The 15,626-nt window shown below is 50.6% G+C and overlaps 1 protein-coding gene across 3 annotated transcripts in view; it reads left to right on the top strand.

Moving 5' to 3' along the window:
* TIAM2 (TIAM Rac1 associated GEF 2) overlaps window positions 1-15,626 on the top strand; it is a 162,854-nt gene that overhangs the window by 40,623 nt on the left and 106,605 nt on the right. For all 3 annotated transcript variants that reach the window (XM_059699972.1, XM_059699968.1, XM_059699974.1), the window contains one exon: window positions 13,503-13,601. The gene's annotated coding sequence lies outside the window, so the exon portion shown is untranslated. Of the gene's footprint in view, window positions 1-13,502; window positions 13,602-15,626 lie in introns of those variants that run through there.

Here is a 15,626-nt window from a genome sequence, read left to right as displayed (position 1 = left end):
AACTAAAATGCAGCGTTTTAGCAGTTGATCATATTGTGGCCGACCTCTTTCCTGTTTGTTTATGCTGCAGCTTTCATGTGACCCTGAGGATGAAGTGTGTGTGTGTGTGTGTGTGAGAGGGTGTGGTGCACATGTGCACGGACACCAGAAATTCTGTGTATATTTCCTGCAATATGTCTTGATCTGGGTGATAGCTCCGTGAGTACATGCTTATGTAGAAAGTTATGGAACTGTGTAGTTATGACTTGTGTACTTTATCGCATGCATGTTATAACTGAATTAAAATAACTGTGTGTGTGTGTGTGTGTGTGTGGATGTGTGTGCGTGCATGCACATGGAAGATGGGGCATCTTGGGCAAAGTAATACATAGAAAGACCAGGAATTATGTAGAAGCTAGAGGCCCGATGCCCGAAAGAGTAGGCCTTCCTCCCCCCAGCTGCTGGCACGGGCTTCCCTCACAGCCCCGGCTTCCTCCGGAGGGTCATCTGGTCTAATTAGCATGTTACGCTTTTATTATTATAGCTAATGGATGAATTGATATGGCCAAGCATTCATCTCAAATCCTGCCACAGAAGACTGTAGAGAGAATCTTAGGACGGATGGGAGAGATGATAGCCCGGCAGATGCTCGTGCATACGGGCTAGATACCCTGCAGCTTCGGTCACTGGCACGTTAGTCTTGGTAAGTGTGAGTGAGGAGTAGCCTACCATCTTGTTGCAGGGTTTTATTAACAGTCCACCCGTTTCCCGTAAACTCCTCTTAGCTCCTTTGCCTGTGTGCCGGTTAGTAGTTACCCCGATTTCCTCTCGAATGCGGTAGGAATGTGGGTGCTGCTGGTGTTAGAAGAAAAGACTGGGAGCCACTGGACCGTACTTCGAGGAGCGAGGCCTGAAGCGTGTTGTCTAGCTTTGGCAGCGCCAGGACCTGAAATGTGTACAACTTGTAGGAAAGCATACGGTCTCATCAACGTTGCTAAAACCTGAAGCCCTGATGCGCTGATGTGTCTGGCTTGCCGGTGTCTTCACTGTGAGCTGGGACTATATCTTGGGCCGGAGCTTGGCTCCCTGACCTCCTCAGAAGTCCTGGGTTGGCCCAGGACCAAAGGCTGCGTAAGAGCTGGCAGGCGTGGCCGGGAAGCCCTCCCCGGAATTTATTCCTGTGGCCCAGTCCTTGCTTCTCAATGGGGCGACATGCTTTTGAGTAACTCCAGGTGGAGGCTTGACAGGCTTGGAACATTAACACCGATTTACATAATTCCATCCGTGGCTGGTGCGATGAATAACTCGTGTGCGAGCACTGAAATGAGCATCCTTCTCGCGGGGCATCTCTCTCTCCCCAGCTCCAGTTGCTGCTGTTGTGGAAGTCATCCTCTCATTTCATTTTCCCTCTCTTCCCTTCCCTCCCCTCACCCCATCTTCCTCTCCTCTCTTCCCTTTCATCCCCTCCCCCTTCTCTCTCTCTCCCTTCTCCTCTGCCCTCCCCTCTCCTCTCTGCAGTAGGGTACCGGCAAAGTTATTATTTTTCATATACACACACTATGGAAGCGTTTCTTTCTAGTTCTGTTTACACCCAAGCAATGCAAGTTCTACTACAAACAAGCCAGTGGAAATCAGGCCCTTTCCTTTCTTCTTGTCCCCAGTGACCGTATTTTTAAATGAAAAGACCCCCATCCCCCCCTTTTTTAAAGCATAACTTCCTTTTATGCTTTCAAGTGTGAGTTTATATTTGAATCAAAGTCAGGGCGCAGTGCGAAGGAGAAACTTTCTGCAGCTTCTTTTTGGCACGGCGACTGGTGCGAAGTCTGGGCGGGATCAGGCCCGCGGGCCAGATCGGCGCCTGTCCTGCTTCCAGCGGGTGGCTCAGCCCCGGTGGCCGCGTCCCCGGTGGGAACCCGCCCCTGTTGGTAAATCGGAGGCGAGGTTTAGCTGCGGGTCTGGGAGGCCTGAGGCTGTCCTTGGACTGGGCAGCACGGAACTTTGGAAACCCCAGCTGCACCGAATAGCCGCTCGCCCTAGCGTCGTCCCCCGTCACCTGGGCCCCTCTCACTGTGCGGTCACTCTCGTCCTCTCGGTCTGCCCCCGCCCTGAGCGTCACCAGGAAGGCTCTCGCTGTCGCTGGCTTTGCGTCTCTGTCAGATTCTTATTTGTTCAGGCCGTGCTCTGCTGATCTCTGTGGTCTGTTTACATCGTGTCACACGTGAGACGTGGGCAGCACTGAGCTCTGTGTGGTCCTGTGCGCGCAGGCGGTTCAGACACCGCCCGCCGGGGAGTTAAGCAGGGAAATGTTAAATAACCACGGACAAGGGGCCTTAAAAACACGGGCAAATAGGCCGTCTCATTCTCTAAAAGGAAAATTTATGTCCGGATGGCGGTGCCTTGAGAGGGGCGTGGAGACTCAGTTCCCAAGAAAGTGCCTTTATTTATCTGTCTTCACTACTGGGCTTCGTATGTACAAGAAGTAATTTTTAAGGGGAGCTTATGCATTAGAGAGATGGAGTAGGTGTGTGCTGGCTTTCCAGACATCTGTGGGGCCTGTCTCTGTGGAATCTTCATCAAGAAATGGAGGCACTGGGACCTGAAATAACTCTGGACTGTGGCTGATAGGAAGAGAGTGGGAGAGCATTTTAGAATGGGTTTATTACGCATTTGGACCGCAATATTCCAGAATTGTGTTTGCTTACGAAGTCACTCACTGCCCAGGCACTCATTGCTCAGATAGTCTTGACCGTGCCCTGCGTTAGGAATGCTGAAGACAGGCTCAGAGGACAGAGTTTGTGTCTCAGAGAGGCAGGGGGGCATGTGAGCAAAGAATTTCTACTCAGTGTGGTAAGTACCCTACAGATTTATTTGCTTTTGTTTGTTTTGTTTTAAAGTATATTTTTATTGATTTCAGGGGGGGGGGGGGAGAGAGAGAGAAACATCAATGGTGAGAGAGAATCGTTGATCAGCTGCCTCCTGCATGCCGCCTCCTGGGGATGGAGCCCGCAACCTGGGCATGTGTCCTGACTGGGAATCGAACCCTGATCTCCTAGTTCATAAGTTGATGCTCAAACACTGAGCCCAGCCTGCCGGGCCTATAGATTTCTTTGTACAAGGTGCAGCAATGTATCTGTAGGTAAGATTCATTACCCTCTATGGGGCTTTAGGGAATACATCTCAGAAGAAATAAGCGCATTGGTTTTGGGAACGAGGAGAAAGTTGAAAGCTGTTAAAGCTGAGAGGAGGCGAGGGTGCATGGGAGGGCACGGGGCGCTGTGGGCGGCAAGGAATTTGTATTGGTGGCTGGAGGGTGCGGAGCTGGAAGGGTCAGTGGAGGTGTGTATGCCATGAAAAGATGTTTGAGATTTTTAGTTCTAAGGGACAGGTAATAGGAAAGGTTTCAAACTGGATCTGCTTGGCGTTTCACATTTTCCTCCGGCTGTGTGCGCAGAGGAGATTTGTGGGTGGAGAAGGACTGGAAATACTCCAGGAGGGAACGCGAGGCAGAAGTCGGGTCAGCGCTTGGGGTCAGGCAGGGCAGGAGAGTGAGGCGCATGGGAAGCAGGCGCTGAGCGAATAGGACCCGGAGGACTCACTGGATGAAACCTGTGTGTCAAGGAGAGGGGAAGGCGAGACGAGCGTGGGATAATTGGCAGGTTTCCATCTCGCGAGAGCGGCCAGAAGGAAAGGCCATCATCCCAGGCTGGGTACCCAGCCCAGGTTATTTGGGGGCAGAGTGGGCTTGGAAATAGCCTTAGTCGGGGGCCTCTCGATTTTGAAGTGGCTCATTCAGTAGGTTGGTAAGTGGGTCTGGAGCTGAGAAGATCCACGTAAGCTGGAGATGGAGGCTTGGTGGTCATCGGCGACAGGAAGTCCGCCGGGAGGAGCATGTCAAAGGTGAAGAGATGAGGACTGAGCCTGGAGCAGAGGAGACCTCAGGGGGGCGGTGGGCAGTGCGGGAGCCCAGGGGAGGACAGCGGGCCAGGAAGTTGCATAGGGAGTCTTTCTTATTTTAGGTTTTATGGTGAAAGAAAAATGTTCCTGGAGGAACAATAGTCTACAGTCAGCGTGATTAAAATTCATATTTCCTGTAAGGAACTAAATCAGTCTTATTTTAGGTTCCACTTATAAGTTGCTCTTTCTCATGCCGAAAACCTGCTGTTAAAACTTCAGAATCAAAGGACTCTGCAGCCCGCGTAGTAGATTGCACTGTCACTCATTTCTCCTTGTCCCGGGTACTTTTCCTGTTTCGGATGGACTAAGTGCGTTTGGAGAAGGGCCGAGACGGTGGCCAAGTCCTGCTTTCTACAATTGCGATATTGTACAAACATTTCCACTTCAGTTTGATTTCCTCTGATTAGGGGCCCTGCTTCTTTTCACAGGGACTCTGTGGGCTCCACTTGGATTTGCAGAGCCAGAAAGGGAGATCCAAGGTCACGCCCACCAGGGCCTGTGAGGAGAAATGAGAATCACAGGGCTCAGTTCTCTGCTCAGCAGGGAGCTGCCGGGCTCCCCATAATTGCGAGTCTAATTCCCACTTCAAACGCCACGGTTTCCTACCTGCAGTGGACACCCTTAGAAGAAGGGCTCTGCCGCGGCTGAGTGGGAGGGCTGCCCCCACACCTACTCATTAGCACCTTTCATCCCCCAAGATAAAAGGCCTCTCAGACACCAGGGATCCCCACAAAATCCCTTTGAGGCTGGGAGGTGGAAAGCGCAGACGGAGGAGGAGACCCGAGGGTGCCTTTCCCAGAGCAGCTTGTTGGTAGATCCAAACCAAAACCAGGGTATGATGTTGTGATCTGAACAAAGACTCGCCGCAGGCACAGTTCTGTGCTGATGGCGCCATGTGCTCCCAGGGCCTACATAGTCATTCCTGCCAGATGAGTAGCTGCTATCAGCATTGACTTGCTGATCTGGATACAAGGATTCTACCCACGGGACAAACTTAGTCACGGGCGCCTCTCCATATCAGTTAATTTACTTCAAAATTAGTCCTTTGCCAGAAAGTTAGGGTGCTGTGACTTAAAAATATCCATTTAAGGTTTAAGCATAATAATCTCATCTAATGGATTTAATGTAATGATAAGCTTATTTAACATATTTTTCAAATTATTATTATCAAGAAGTCTTTTTGTTGAATCTTTATTAAGATCTTTTTGAGGGACTAAGAGGCTTATTTCCTCAACTGTGATTGATGTACTTTCTGTCTTCAGAACTAATCCCAGTGCTATTTAACATGCAGGGTGGGGCCCGGCCGCCATGTCTCAGTGGTTGAGCGTAGACCCATGAACCAGGAGATCAAAGTTCAATTCCTGGTCAGGGCACATGCCCGGGTTGCAGGCTTAATCCCCAGTAGGGGGCGTGCAGAAGGCAGCCAGTCAACGATCTCTCTCATCATTGGTGTTGCTCTCTCTCTTTCCCTTCCTCTCTGAAACCAATAAAAATATATTTTAAAAAATAAAAATAAAATAAAAACAATTCAGAGTTTGTATTAGTGCTGCTCACTGTGGAAGAAAACCTGCATTTCAGGTCAGGGATCCCAGAAGCCAGCACAAGAAGAGAGAACTAACGTTTATTATTTAACATTTATTAAGTTGGCCCTGGCCCTGTGCCAGGTAATTCCAAGATATGTCCTTGTTTTATATTCACAGCAGTCGGGAGGTAGGAATGGTCATGTCCATTTGGCATGGAGGGAAATGGGTTTAGGGAGGTGGATAAATGACCCAGAGTGTGGGATCCCCAAGGGGTAGAGCCAAGGTAGGTCTTGACGCCTCACGAGGTGCCTCGACATTCTCATGAAAGAGCAATTTTCTGTTTTGTAAAGACAGTTTAGGATTTCCAGTTACTTTTCATCATTAAAAACGACTTTACAATGAACCCTCATTCAGTGGTGATAGATGGTGCCGAGCTGGTGCTGGTGGGAGGGGCTCATTGACTGCTGGCTTGTGACTTCTGCTTTCAAGGTCACCTTCTAATGACCAAGATACAAGTGACAGGCTCGACTTGGGGGGGCCTCCGTCGGGGGTGTCCTGATCGGCTTCTGTCTTTACACTCGTTGCACACTGTGACCTTCACACTTGATGTTTCTCCATGTCGTCTGTGGGTCTCAGGCTCCCTGGTTTCTCTGTCCTTACAAGAATGCACAGCCTCCCTGGTTCCTCACTTCCCAATGGGATCATCCCTCCAGGCCTGGTCCACCGGCCAGGCCGTCCTGCTCTGCCCAGCCTGATGGCATGCCATCCTTGTCTGAACTCACCCGGGTGGGGCTGCTCCCTGACCCCCAGTGATGCTCTGGGGGGTGTCATTTCTGGGCCATCTTTCTCGATCCCAGTCTGCTCTTGTGTGACGATGGGATGGTTACGCTGTCGTTATAAACGAATCCTCTGGAAAACCCCCACACTTTCTTTTCCATAACACGCCACTTTTCAGCAGTTAGCCTTGGAGTTGTATGCTGAGGTCCTGCTCCCTTCAATCCCTTCCTCCCAGCTCCAGGCATCTTGTTATATTTGCTTATGAGTCTGCTTCCTTTCTTCTCCCTCCTCTTCCCTCTTGGAACAGATGCTGGGTGTGAGGATGGGAGGAGTGTTGATAGGGTTGGAAGAGGAAGTGGAGGTGGCAGGACAATGTCTCCTGGCCCCGCACAGTTTCGAGTGTCTGATGCGGGAGGTGCTTGCGTGGCTCACCTGGGCTCCGTAGGCCTAGTACCGTGTTGTGAGGGGTGCGACCTCCCCTGATGCTGAACGCAGGTGATTCTCGGTGCACGGGTGCGTGGTTTTGGACGTGGTAAGGAACTATTATATTGCAGTTTCTCTAAAGTAGAAAGTCGCCGCGCCCCCCCCCCCACCCCCACCCCCGACGCTGCCCACCTCCAGCCACTCAGTGAGTTCTGTCAATCAACCGGAGGCAGGTCATCCCTCAGCCTGGAAGCCACAGGTCAGTGGAGGTTTTAAGACACCGATGCTGCATAATTGCTTTTGTCGTGGAAGCGATGGGATGGGATTGTTAGTGTCTTCTCATGTACTGGGAGGGATGGCGACAGGTGTCAGGTAGACATAGGGATCAAGGACACCCATGTGATGCCTCATGTGTGCTGCCTCGGGGCTCCAGGTCAAGGGCCCCAAGAATGACGTGTGAATTCTCGGCCTTCTCTGACCTGGCGGCGGACATCCTGTAGGGTCACGGGAAGCAGGTTCACGGGGGAGGGAGCGTCGACGGCCCACCCTCCTCCACAGGAGCATGTAAAGGATATGTAGACATGCTTACAACATCCCTAGGATCCTAGTGGAGGAGGATCCACCTGCTCTACCTGGGACACCGAATAGAAGGGAATTTTGAGATGTGCACGTTACGCTCACTGTGTTGGGTCTTACTTGAAGACTGGGCTCCGGGCCACTCCTGTGAGCATCCTACCCGCTGGCCCACATCCTGTCCACAGGGCGTTGTGACCGACGGCTTTACAGTCTGTGTGAGACCGTTAGCGGGTTCTCGGCCACTGTCCTATTCCCAACACTTAGCATCGTGCCTTGAACACAATAGATGTCCAACAGATACTTCTTGCCTTGCATGTAATTAACTGAGTAAATGTGCACGCAGGCTATCCTGTGCTAATGTTTGCATCTTGAGTGTTGCCCCCGGAGACATGAACTTGGTGGGAATCCTCGGGAAGACGTACTCTAGACAGAAGCCAGCCTGGGGAATACAGGGGCCCAGAGGGATGCCCCTGTCCTGTTCCCGCTGCCCGTTGGCTGTTTGTGGGTGCGTTTCCCACGCGCCGTCTCAGAGACAACAAGGGCCTCGCTGTGCCCGGTGCGCAGGGAGCAGTGAGCACCGCGCTCCGTGTACACACGGCTGCCGTTCGGGGAGGACAGACTGAAACTTCCTATTCTCATTGTAATTAGTCCCCCTATCGCGGCTGTCTCACGTTCTGTCGTCTCCTTTGTTGCGGCAGCATCTGGTTCCATGAGCTCTTTGTGCGGAACCGGGTGCTGGTGCCTCATGAGAGGCGGGGAGAGCTGTGCTGCACAGCAGGTAGGGAGCAGCCTTCCCCGGAGCCCCGCGGTGGATCTCAGAGCGGCTTGGCCATTGTGTCTGCATCCCCCCGGGCGAGAGGCTGAGATCATGAACGTCCCCCCGTGAGCGGGCCCTGGGTGCTCAGCCCGATGGCGCAGACCCGGTCACACGAGGGTTAAAGGAGGCAGAGTCGCATTTCTGCTGGTCCCTTCTGGCTCCTGGGACACTTCCCACCCTCTGTATTGTTTTCCCACAGACACCGAGCGGAGCCGCGCAGCTGATAGCAAGGCTAAAGGAAACCCAGAAACTTTACAACGGGGTTTTATTCAGGGAGATGGGGCGACAAAGGGGTTTAAATGGAAGAAGGCGTGACTGTGGGAGAGAAATTTCTCAGTGAGAGATGCACGCTTTCCCCCTGGTTGGGGCAGGGAGCATATTAGAAGGCCTGGGGTCAGTTAAGCTGCGCTCTCTTCCCCAGCAGCTTCTCCTTGACTTTGTTGGTGCTGCGCTGGGTGCTGCCAGCTCTGACCGTCACCCGGCGGCCCACGCGTTGTAAGCACTGAGCCCTGTGAACCTGGCCCAGGGCTGGACAGCAGGCTTCTAGATTGATCGATGCAGTGCCCCCTGGCGTGGCCTTCCTGTGAGCTGAGAGGTAGCTGGGGGTCCGATTACATTCAGCTCTTGGGAAGGCGTGGGGGCAGAACCTTTAGCGTCGGAAATCGAACAGCTTTTCATCATGAAACCCAGGGGAGAAAAGGTCAGATAGGTTCATCCTAAGTGAGAATGACGTCATGGTGGCAGCAGGCTCAGAGGTCCGGGACCGGCTGGTTTTCAGGCTGAGCAGGAGAGAAGCCGCCGATGAGGACTGTGTGCTCACGTGGTACCTAGGCGCTGTTACGGATACGAGCACACTCTATAGCTACAGAGTCGCGAGGGCTTTGTCATAGGTGTCGCGGACCTAGCACTGCCCGGAATCTCATAGGCTTAAATGTGCAGCAGGCCCTGTCAGAGCCTTCTGTAGTCTTATTTAAAAACACACACATTTTTATTGATTTCAGGGAGGAAGGGAGGGAGAAAGAGATAGAAACATCAGTGATGAGGGAATCATTGATCGGCTGCCTCCTGCACGCCCCACACTGGGGACTGAACCCGCAACCGGGCTTGTGCCCTGACCAGGAATTGAACAGTGACCTCCTGGTCGACCCTCAACCACACCGACCAGGCGATCCTTCTGTAGTCTTAGCTAATGCCTCGCAGTAAGAGAATATCTTGCTAGTAACACAGTTGAGCGACTGTCCACTTGCTGAAGGTGGTTATGTTTCGTCCAACCCGATGAGACTCATTCATGCGGCCCTGGGATGCTCACCCAGCGTGGACAAGGTCGTGGAGAGGACATTGGGACTAAGGAAGATCCACTGACTTGTCCCTGGGACAGAGCCGTCTGTCCTGGCACACAGCTGATGGAGCTGTTTGTCGATCTGAGTTCTAGCCCTAGTTTTTCCCACCACCGATGGGGCAGGTCCCATTTGGTCCTTTCTGGGCCTTGCTTTCCTCAGCTGTAAAATGGGCAGGTTTGAATCAGTGTCCTCTAAACTGAAACACCCTGGAATCCTGCCTGAGAGGGTTTCAATCCAAAATGATGAATAGTTACTATTACTCAGGATTCTCCGAGGAACAGAGCCAGCAGGGCCTGTCGGTCTGGCAGTGGAGATATTTTTAAGGAATTGTTTCACACTGTTGTGGGAGCCCGTGAGTCTGGGGGCAGACTGGCAGACTGGACAGAAGTTGTTGCAGTCTTGAGTTCGAATTCTGCACGGCAGGAGGTGGGAAAGTCAGGGAGGGTTTCTGTGTTGGGATCTGTAGGCAGAATTCCTCCTTCAGACCTCGGTGCTTGCTATTAGGGTCTTCAATGGATTGGATGAGGCCCACCCATGTAGAGAGGATGATCAGCTCTCGTCAGGGTCTACTGACTTAAATGTTGTAAACACTGAGCCCTGTGAACCTGGCCCAGGGCTGGACAGCAGGCTTCTAGATTGATCGATGCAGCGTCCCCTGGGCGTGGCCTTCCTGTGAGCTGAGAGGTAGCTGGAGGTCCGATTACATCCAGCTCTTAGGGAAGGCGTGGGGGCAGAACCTTTAGCGTCGTAACCTTATCTTCACAGCAACATCTAGACTGGTATTTGACCAATTAAGCACCACAGCCTGGCCAGGTTGGCACATCACATTAACTGCCTCAGAGTTAGGCTGTAACTTCCCCTTTTTCTGTGCTATAAGTTGTGGTGTTACTCGTAATATGTCTCGTGATGGAAAAGCAGGCTAGTCTAAAATTAAATCATGTCGTGTTAGCAATCTGATGCATCAGTCCTTCCGTCAGTCCGTTCATCATACATCGATTAAGCACCCATGTGTGAGGCGAGACATCAGGAAACCAAAGATTAGTCCGATGAGCCCGAGACTTTCACAGTCGTTAACGTCTGTTAAGGAGACAGACAAGGGAAAAAGCAATCGCTCCAGTGCAGTTGCCTCTAGTCTAGGACAACAGTTCTCAACCTGTGGGTCGCGACCCCTTTGGCGGTCGAACAGCCCTTTCACAGGGGTCGCCTAAGACCATCAGATATTTACATTACGATTCATAACAGTAGCAAAATTACAGTTTTGAAGTAGCAACGAAAATAATTTTATGGTTGGGGTCACAACATGAGGAACTGTATTTAAAGGGCCAGAAGATTGAGAACCACTGCTCTAGGAGGCAGCGTGGTGGGGTGAAAGAGAGGTTAACACTTCATGTGTTGGCGGGAGGAAGGTAGGGGATCAGGGAAGACTTTACCGGAGAGGAGACACGTAAGCTGGGTGTGGAGGGGCCATTAGGAGTTCTTCAGGGAGGCATTCCTAGCAGGGAACAGCATGTGCAAAGGCGCGGGGAATAAGAAGCTGTCACCCTCATGAACTGGCAGAGATTCAGAATTAACGTATAGAAAGTTCTGTTGTGTCACAGGTGCAGGAGCCGCAATATCTGTTATTCTCATTGGGAAAAATTAAAACGTGGCAGATCTGATATTTCATAGTTTCTTGGTCAGTAAAATACCATTAGCAGAATATGACAATCTTGGCTTTTAAAAATGGTCTGTATAAAGTATTTAGGGAGGGTCCACTGAAACTTGTTCCAGTTTCCATTTTTACCATTTAAACATATTTTCTTGTCCGTGATGGTTTAATTACAAAGTGAATTCAAAATTTTTGCCTGTATAGGATTTCCCTTATAAGGCAAGCATTTTTGACCAACTATATATTTTAAAATGTTCTCTGAACCAATTATATCGCCTTGGGCAAATCAGTTTTCCTCTTTAAGCTTTAAATTCTCACCTGTAGTGACAAGGAGTTGGGTTGGTTTTTAAAGGTTAGTCTATGATCCTATAAATGAAATTATCTCTACTGTGCCTACTTTTATAGGTGTATTTCTATAGCATGAGTCATTGTGATAAACATTTCCCAATAGTGGCTATTTACAATGAAAGTAATATATTGCTACTTTGAACATTTCATGAACACTTCATTACTTTATGTGCATTAACTACTAAATACTTGAGAATGAGCAAGAAAAGTAGCCAAGATCCGTTCCATTTTATAGTTGAAGAAACCGGAGGCTCAGACAGTTTAAACCACCAGGCTGGGCTCACTCAGGTGCTAATGGGGAAACTGGGGGTTGAACCTCAATCTTGTGGCTCCAAAGTCTGCATTCTTTACCAAAGACTGTGACCCACAGCACACGATTGTTGCCATGGTGTAGTATCTTGTGTACATAGCAGAGGGGAAAGAATGTCTTACAGCAGTGGTTCTCAACCTTGGCTGCACATTGGAATCACCTGGGAATCTTTTTAAAATCCTGATTTCTGGGCCTCATCCTCCAGAAATTCTGTTTCTTTGTTATGGGGTGGGGCCACAACATTAGTCACAAAGAAACAGAATTTCCTGAGGATGAGGCCCAGAAATCAGGATTTTAAAAAGATTCCCAGGTGATTCTAATGTGCAGCCAAGGTTGAGAACCACTGTCTTACAGAAAGGCAAGCCTTACTCCCTGAAAGCAATCTAATATTTGGAACAATTCTGGTGTGCTGGCTAATGGGGCCATGAATATTAATGTATCACTAGACATCATGTCAAACAGAGGAAGAGGTACTGCTCTCCACAATCAAGAGGACCCAGAAACCTCCTGCCTAATAAATAACAAAACTCTGACACTTGACCTCACCTACTCGAATTTGAACTCTGCCCCACAGTCCATGGTAACTATCCATGAACTCCGGCTCTTATTAGGGTTCTGGCTGGTCCCTCTGCCAAGGGATCGGTGGTCCGTGTGTTAGGGATCATGACCCCAACTTTGAAAGAGCAGTCAGATCTCAGCCTAGTGGTCACCTCAAGAACATTTCCTGAGCTTCCCATTTTACTTGGCCACTTGTCACTGTCTCATCTTCCTGACCCTGCACCGCAGGTATCACTGTAGGATGTTTTTCTTGTTTGTTTATTTACCTACTAGAGATCTGGTGCATGAAATTCGTGCACGGGAGGTGGGGTGTCCCTCAGCCCGGCATGCACCCTCTCACAATCTAGGACCGCTGACTCCTAACCGCTTGCTTGCCTGCCTGCCTGCCTGATTGCCCCTAACCACTCTGCCTGCCTGATCAACCCTAACCACTCACCTGCCTGCCTGATCACCCCTAACCACTCTGCCTGCCTGCCTCATCACCCCTAACCACCTCTGCCTCTGCCCACGCCGCAGCGGCTTCGTCCAGAATGATGTCCAGAATGACATCCGGAAGGTTGTTCGGCTGTGCAGTCTAGCATATTATGCTTTTATTATTATAGATTTATTGCCACTGCTTTCTCCCATTTGAATGAAGCTCATTGAGAACACAGATTTTCTTATTCACTGCTCTACCCCACCTCTGGACTAGTGGATTGATGAGAGTAAGGATGTCTGTCTGTCTGTCTGTCTGTCCATCCATCTCCTGTCCTCCCTCTCTCCCTCCCTCCATGTATCTATCTACAAAATGGCTTGGTCATATGAAGTTATTGGATGAAGCAGTAAATCTACTGTCCGGTTAGTATGTGGGAAGGCCCTCAGATTTCCTCTAGCTGGCAGTGGTTCTTAACCTTCTGGCCCTTTAAATATAGTTCCTCATGTTGTGACCCAACCATATAATTATTTTCGTTGCTACTTCATAACTGTCATGTTGCTACTGTGATGAATCGTAATATAAATATCTGATATGCAGGATGGTCTTAGGCGACCCCTGTGAAAGGGTCATTTGACCGCCAAAGGGGTCGCAACCCACAGGTTGAGAACCGCTGCTAGTGCTAATGACTTAACCCTTGATTTTTCTTTCTGATGCTCCCTTTTTGTATTAAACACAAGACATGGCAGAATGCCGAGAAATTGAACTTTCGTTACAAAATTCTAATTCTGAGACACTGTTTCTCACCCCATCTGTGTTTTTGTTTTCTGTTGCCAGGGCTTTGAGTCACGAAGACACCTCTTCAGCCAGCGCGTTCTGGGTGAATGAAGCTGGGTGAATGAATGGGTCCATAGTGTCACCCACACGCCTCCAGGGGTAAGTTCCAGCACTTGGGCATCTCCAAGGCCTTAACACATGTCAGTCTGTATGTCCTCTGTGTCTGCTTCCCATGCACCTCTGCTCACTGCTCTTTGTATGCGGACCTGAGTGGGGCAAACCACAGTGCGCTGCTCACGTGCTGGCAGCTAAGGCGCCTGCAGGGAAGGGGCTGCCGCGTCTCAGTGGCTTATTCCAAATGCACTTAATGGGACGGTGCTGGCGATCCTCGCTGTGCGGAAGGCTGCATGCCCTCCCCTCTGGGAGCCGCTGCGAGAAGTCCTCACCTCTGTCTCCCTACGTGCCCAGTACCGACAGAGCCCGCACTTGAACTCCAAACCCACTAGCAGCGCCTGCCGAAGAGCACACCCGAGAGAGAGTGTCATTCTGGCTGGAGCAGTAGGCTGAGGGAGCTCAGGAGACGGATGCTAGGCACCCACCGGGGAAGAGCAGGTGCCCTGAGGCTGTTGAGGCTGCTTGGGGCTGGCCGGACGTGTTGGGAGTGGACCTGCTGGTGATGCAGGTTCAGTGCTGAAGCAGGAACGCCGACCAGTCTGCAAGGCAGTGATCGGACCGGTTGCAGGTACCGGCCTGGCAGTGTGTGCGGTGTCTGCAGTTCCCGCTGGCTTTGCCAACACAGAGACTCGCACAAGCTCTCCAGGCAGCCGCGCGGCCGCCCTTCCCAGCTGCCCTTCCCGGCTGCTTCCTGTCCTTGCCGCTCGGCTCCAGGGGCTGCCTCCGAGGACCGTCTCGACAGCCACCTGCCTCCACGACACTGGATTTTCATTCTCCGCCACGTGCTTGCCCCTGCCTGATGGGCCCTCCCTTGTGTATTGCTCTGCCTGTCGCCTTCCCTGGAGCAGACGTCCCACAATCACGGGCCACTGGTCCGCCGTGTCCTCACGTAGCTCCACAGCCCACCAGCGTCTGGTCCAGCTGGCGTTTTGTGTCTAAATATGTAATGAGATGCTCAGTGTCACACGGTGAGAAACTTGCTCATACCGGAGGAGATACTCAAGATTCGTGATTTCTTTTAAAATATTTTTCAGGATTTAAAACTTTTCTGCGTTATTGTTGGCATCAGAAGTTGTGCAAGCTGGTGGGCTTCTGGATGGCTCTGGGATAATTTAAATATCCTTAAAACAAGTCTGCCTTTAATAATGGCAAGTTTTACATAAAAGCGCTCTTTTCAGTGTTTCTTAAAAATTCTGCATTCCCAGGGGAAGCCGGGGGGCTGCCGGCCCCTGTGGATGGTCACGCAGAGCCCCCAACACCGAGTTTTTTCATTTACCTAATTTGTTTTCCTTACAGGAGAATTAGGAGAAAACCGAAAAAGTTGCCTCTACTTCTGTATTAGTCGTGGAAAAACTAAAGATATTTTTGCAGAGTCTCATATTTCAAGAAAAACGGAACAGAGAGTGTGTTGTGTGTGGAAGAATGCGTGCGCACATTTAATTGGCAAGCAAATGGGTTCTGTTTCTTAAGACTACAGCCCTCAGGCCTGCGCGCTCACACGCTTCCAGCAGCCCCGGAGCTGTGTGACTGGCCCCCTCTGCACAGTAAAATTTTCTCTCCATGTTCAGACACAGTTCTTTTGCTTTTATTTCAGGCCATTTTCTTTCAGCAGCAAAATCCCTCTCCTTCCCTAAGATCAATTGGTGGGTCTCCTGGCTCCGTGGCCTGGGGGCAGTGTGTGATTTGCACACGCATGTGCACTCTGGAACGAGGCTGCACTCCACCTTCTCCAAGGGACCCCACGCTCCCCAGACTTTCTGGCACCAAGCAGATGAGGGTGTGTCACCTCATGCACTCAGGTGGGATTCGCCGGAGAGCGTGCTTTTCGCCTGCAGAGGCACAGACTCAAGTCTTGGGACTCTCTCGTGTGCATTTGACTTAAGATTTAAAACGTTCTTAATAAAAGTTTTCCTTTTAAGGAACTTTTATTCAGTCTGTCATTATATCCCAGGTAAGTACATTTTGACAATTTACAATTACTGACAGTGTATACAATCCTAAATTCTGAAT

The sequence above is a fragment of the Myotis daubentonii genome, chromosome 6 (genome assembly GCF_963259705.1).
Source record: "Myotis daubentonii chromosome 6, mMyoDau2.1, whole genome shotgun sequence".
NCBI lineage: Eukaryota > Metazoa > Chordata > Mammalia > Chiroptera > Vespertilionidae > Myotis > Myotis daubentonii.
This window is presented reverse-complemented; position numbering and strand designations above follow the sequence as displayed.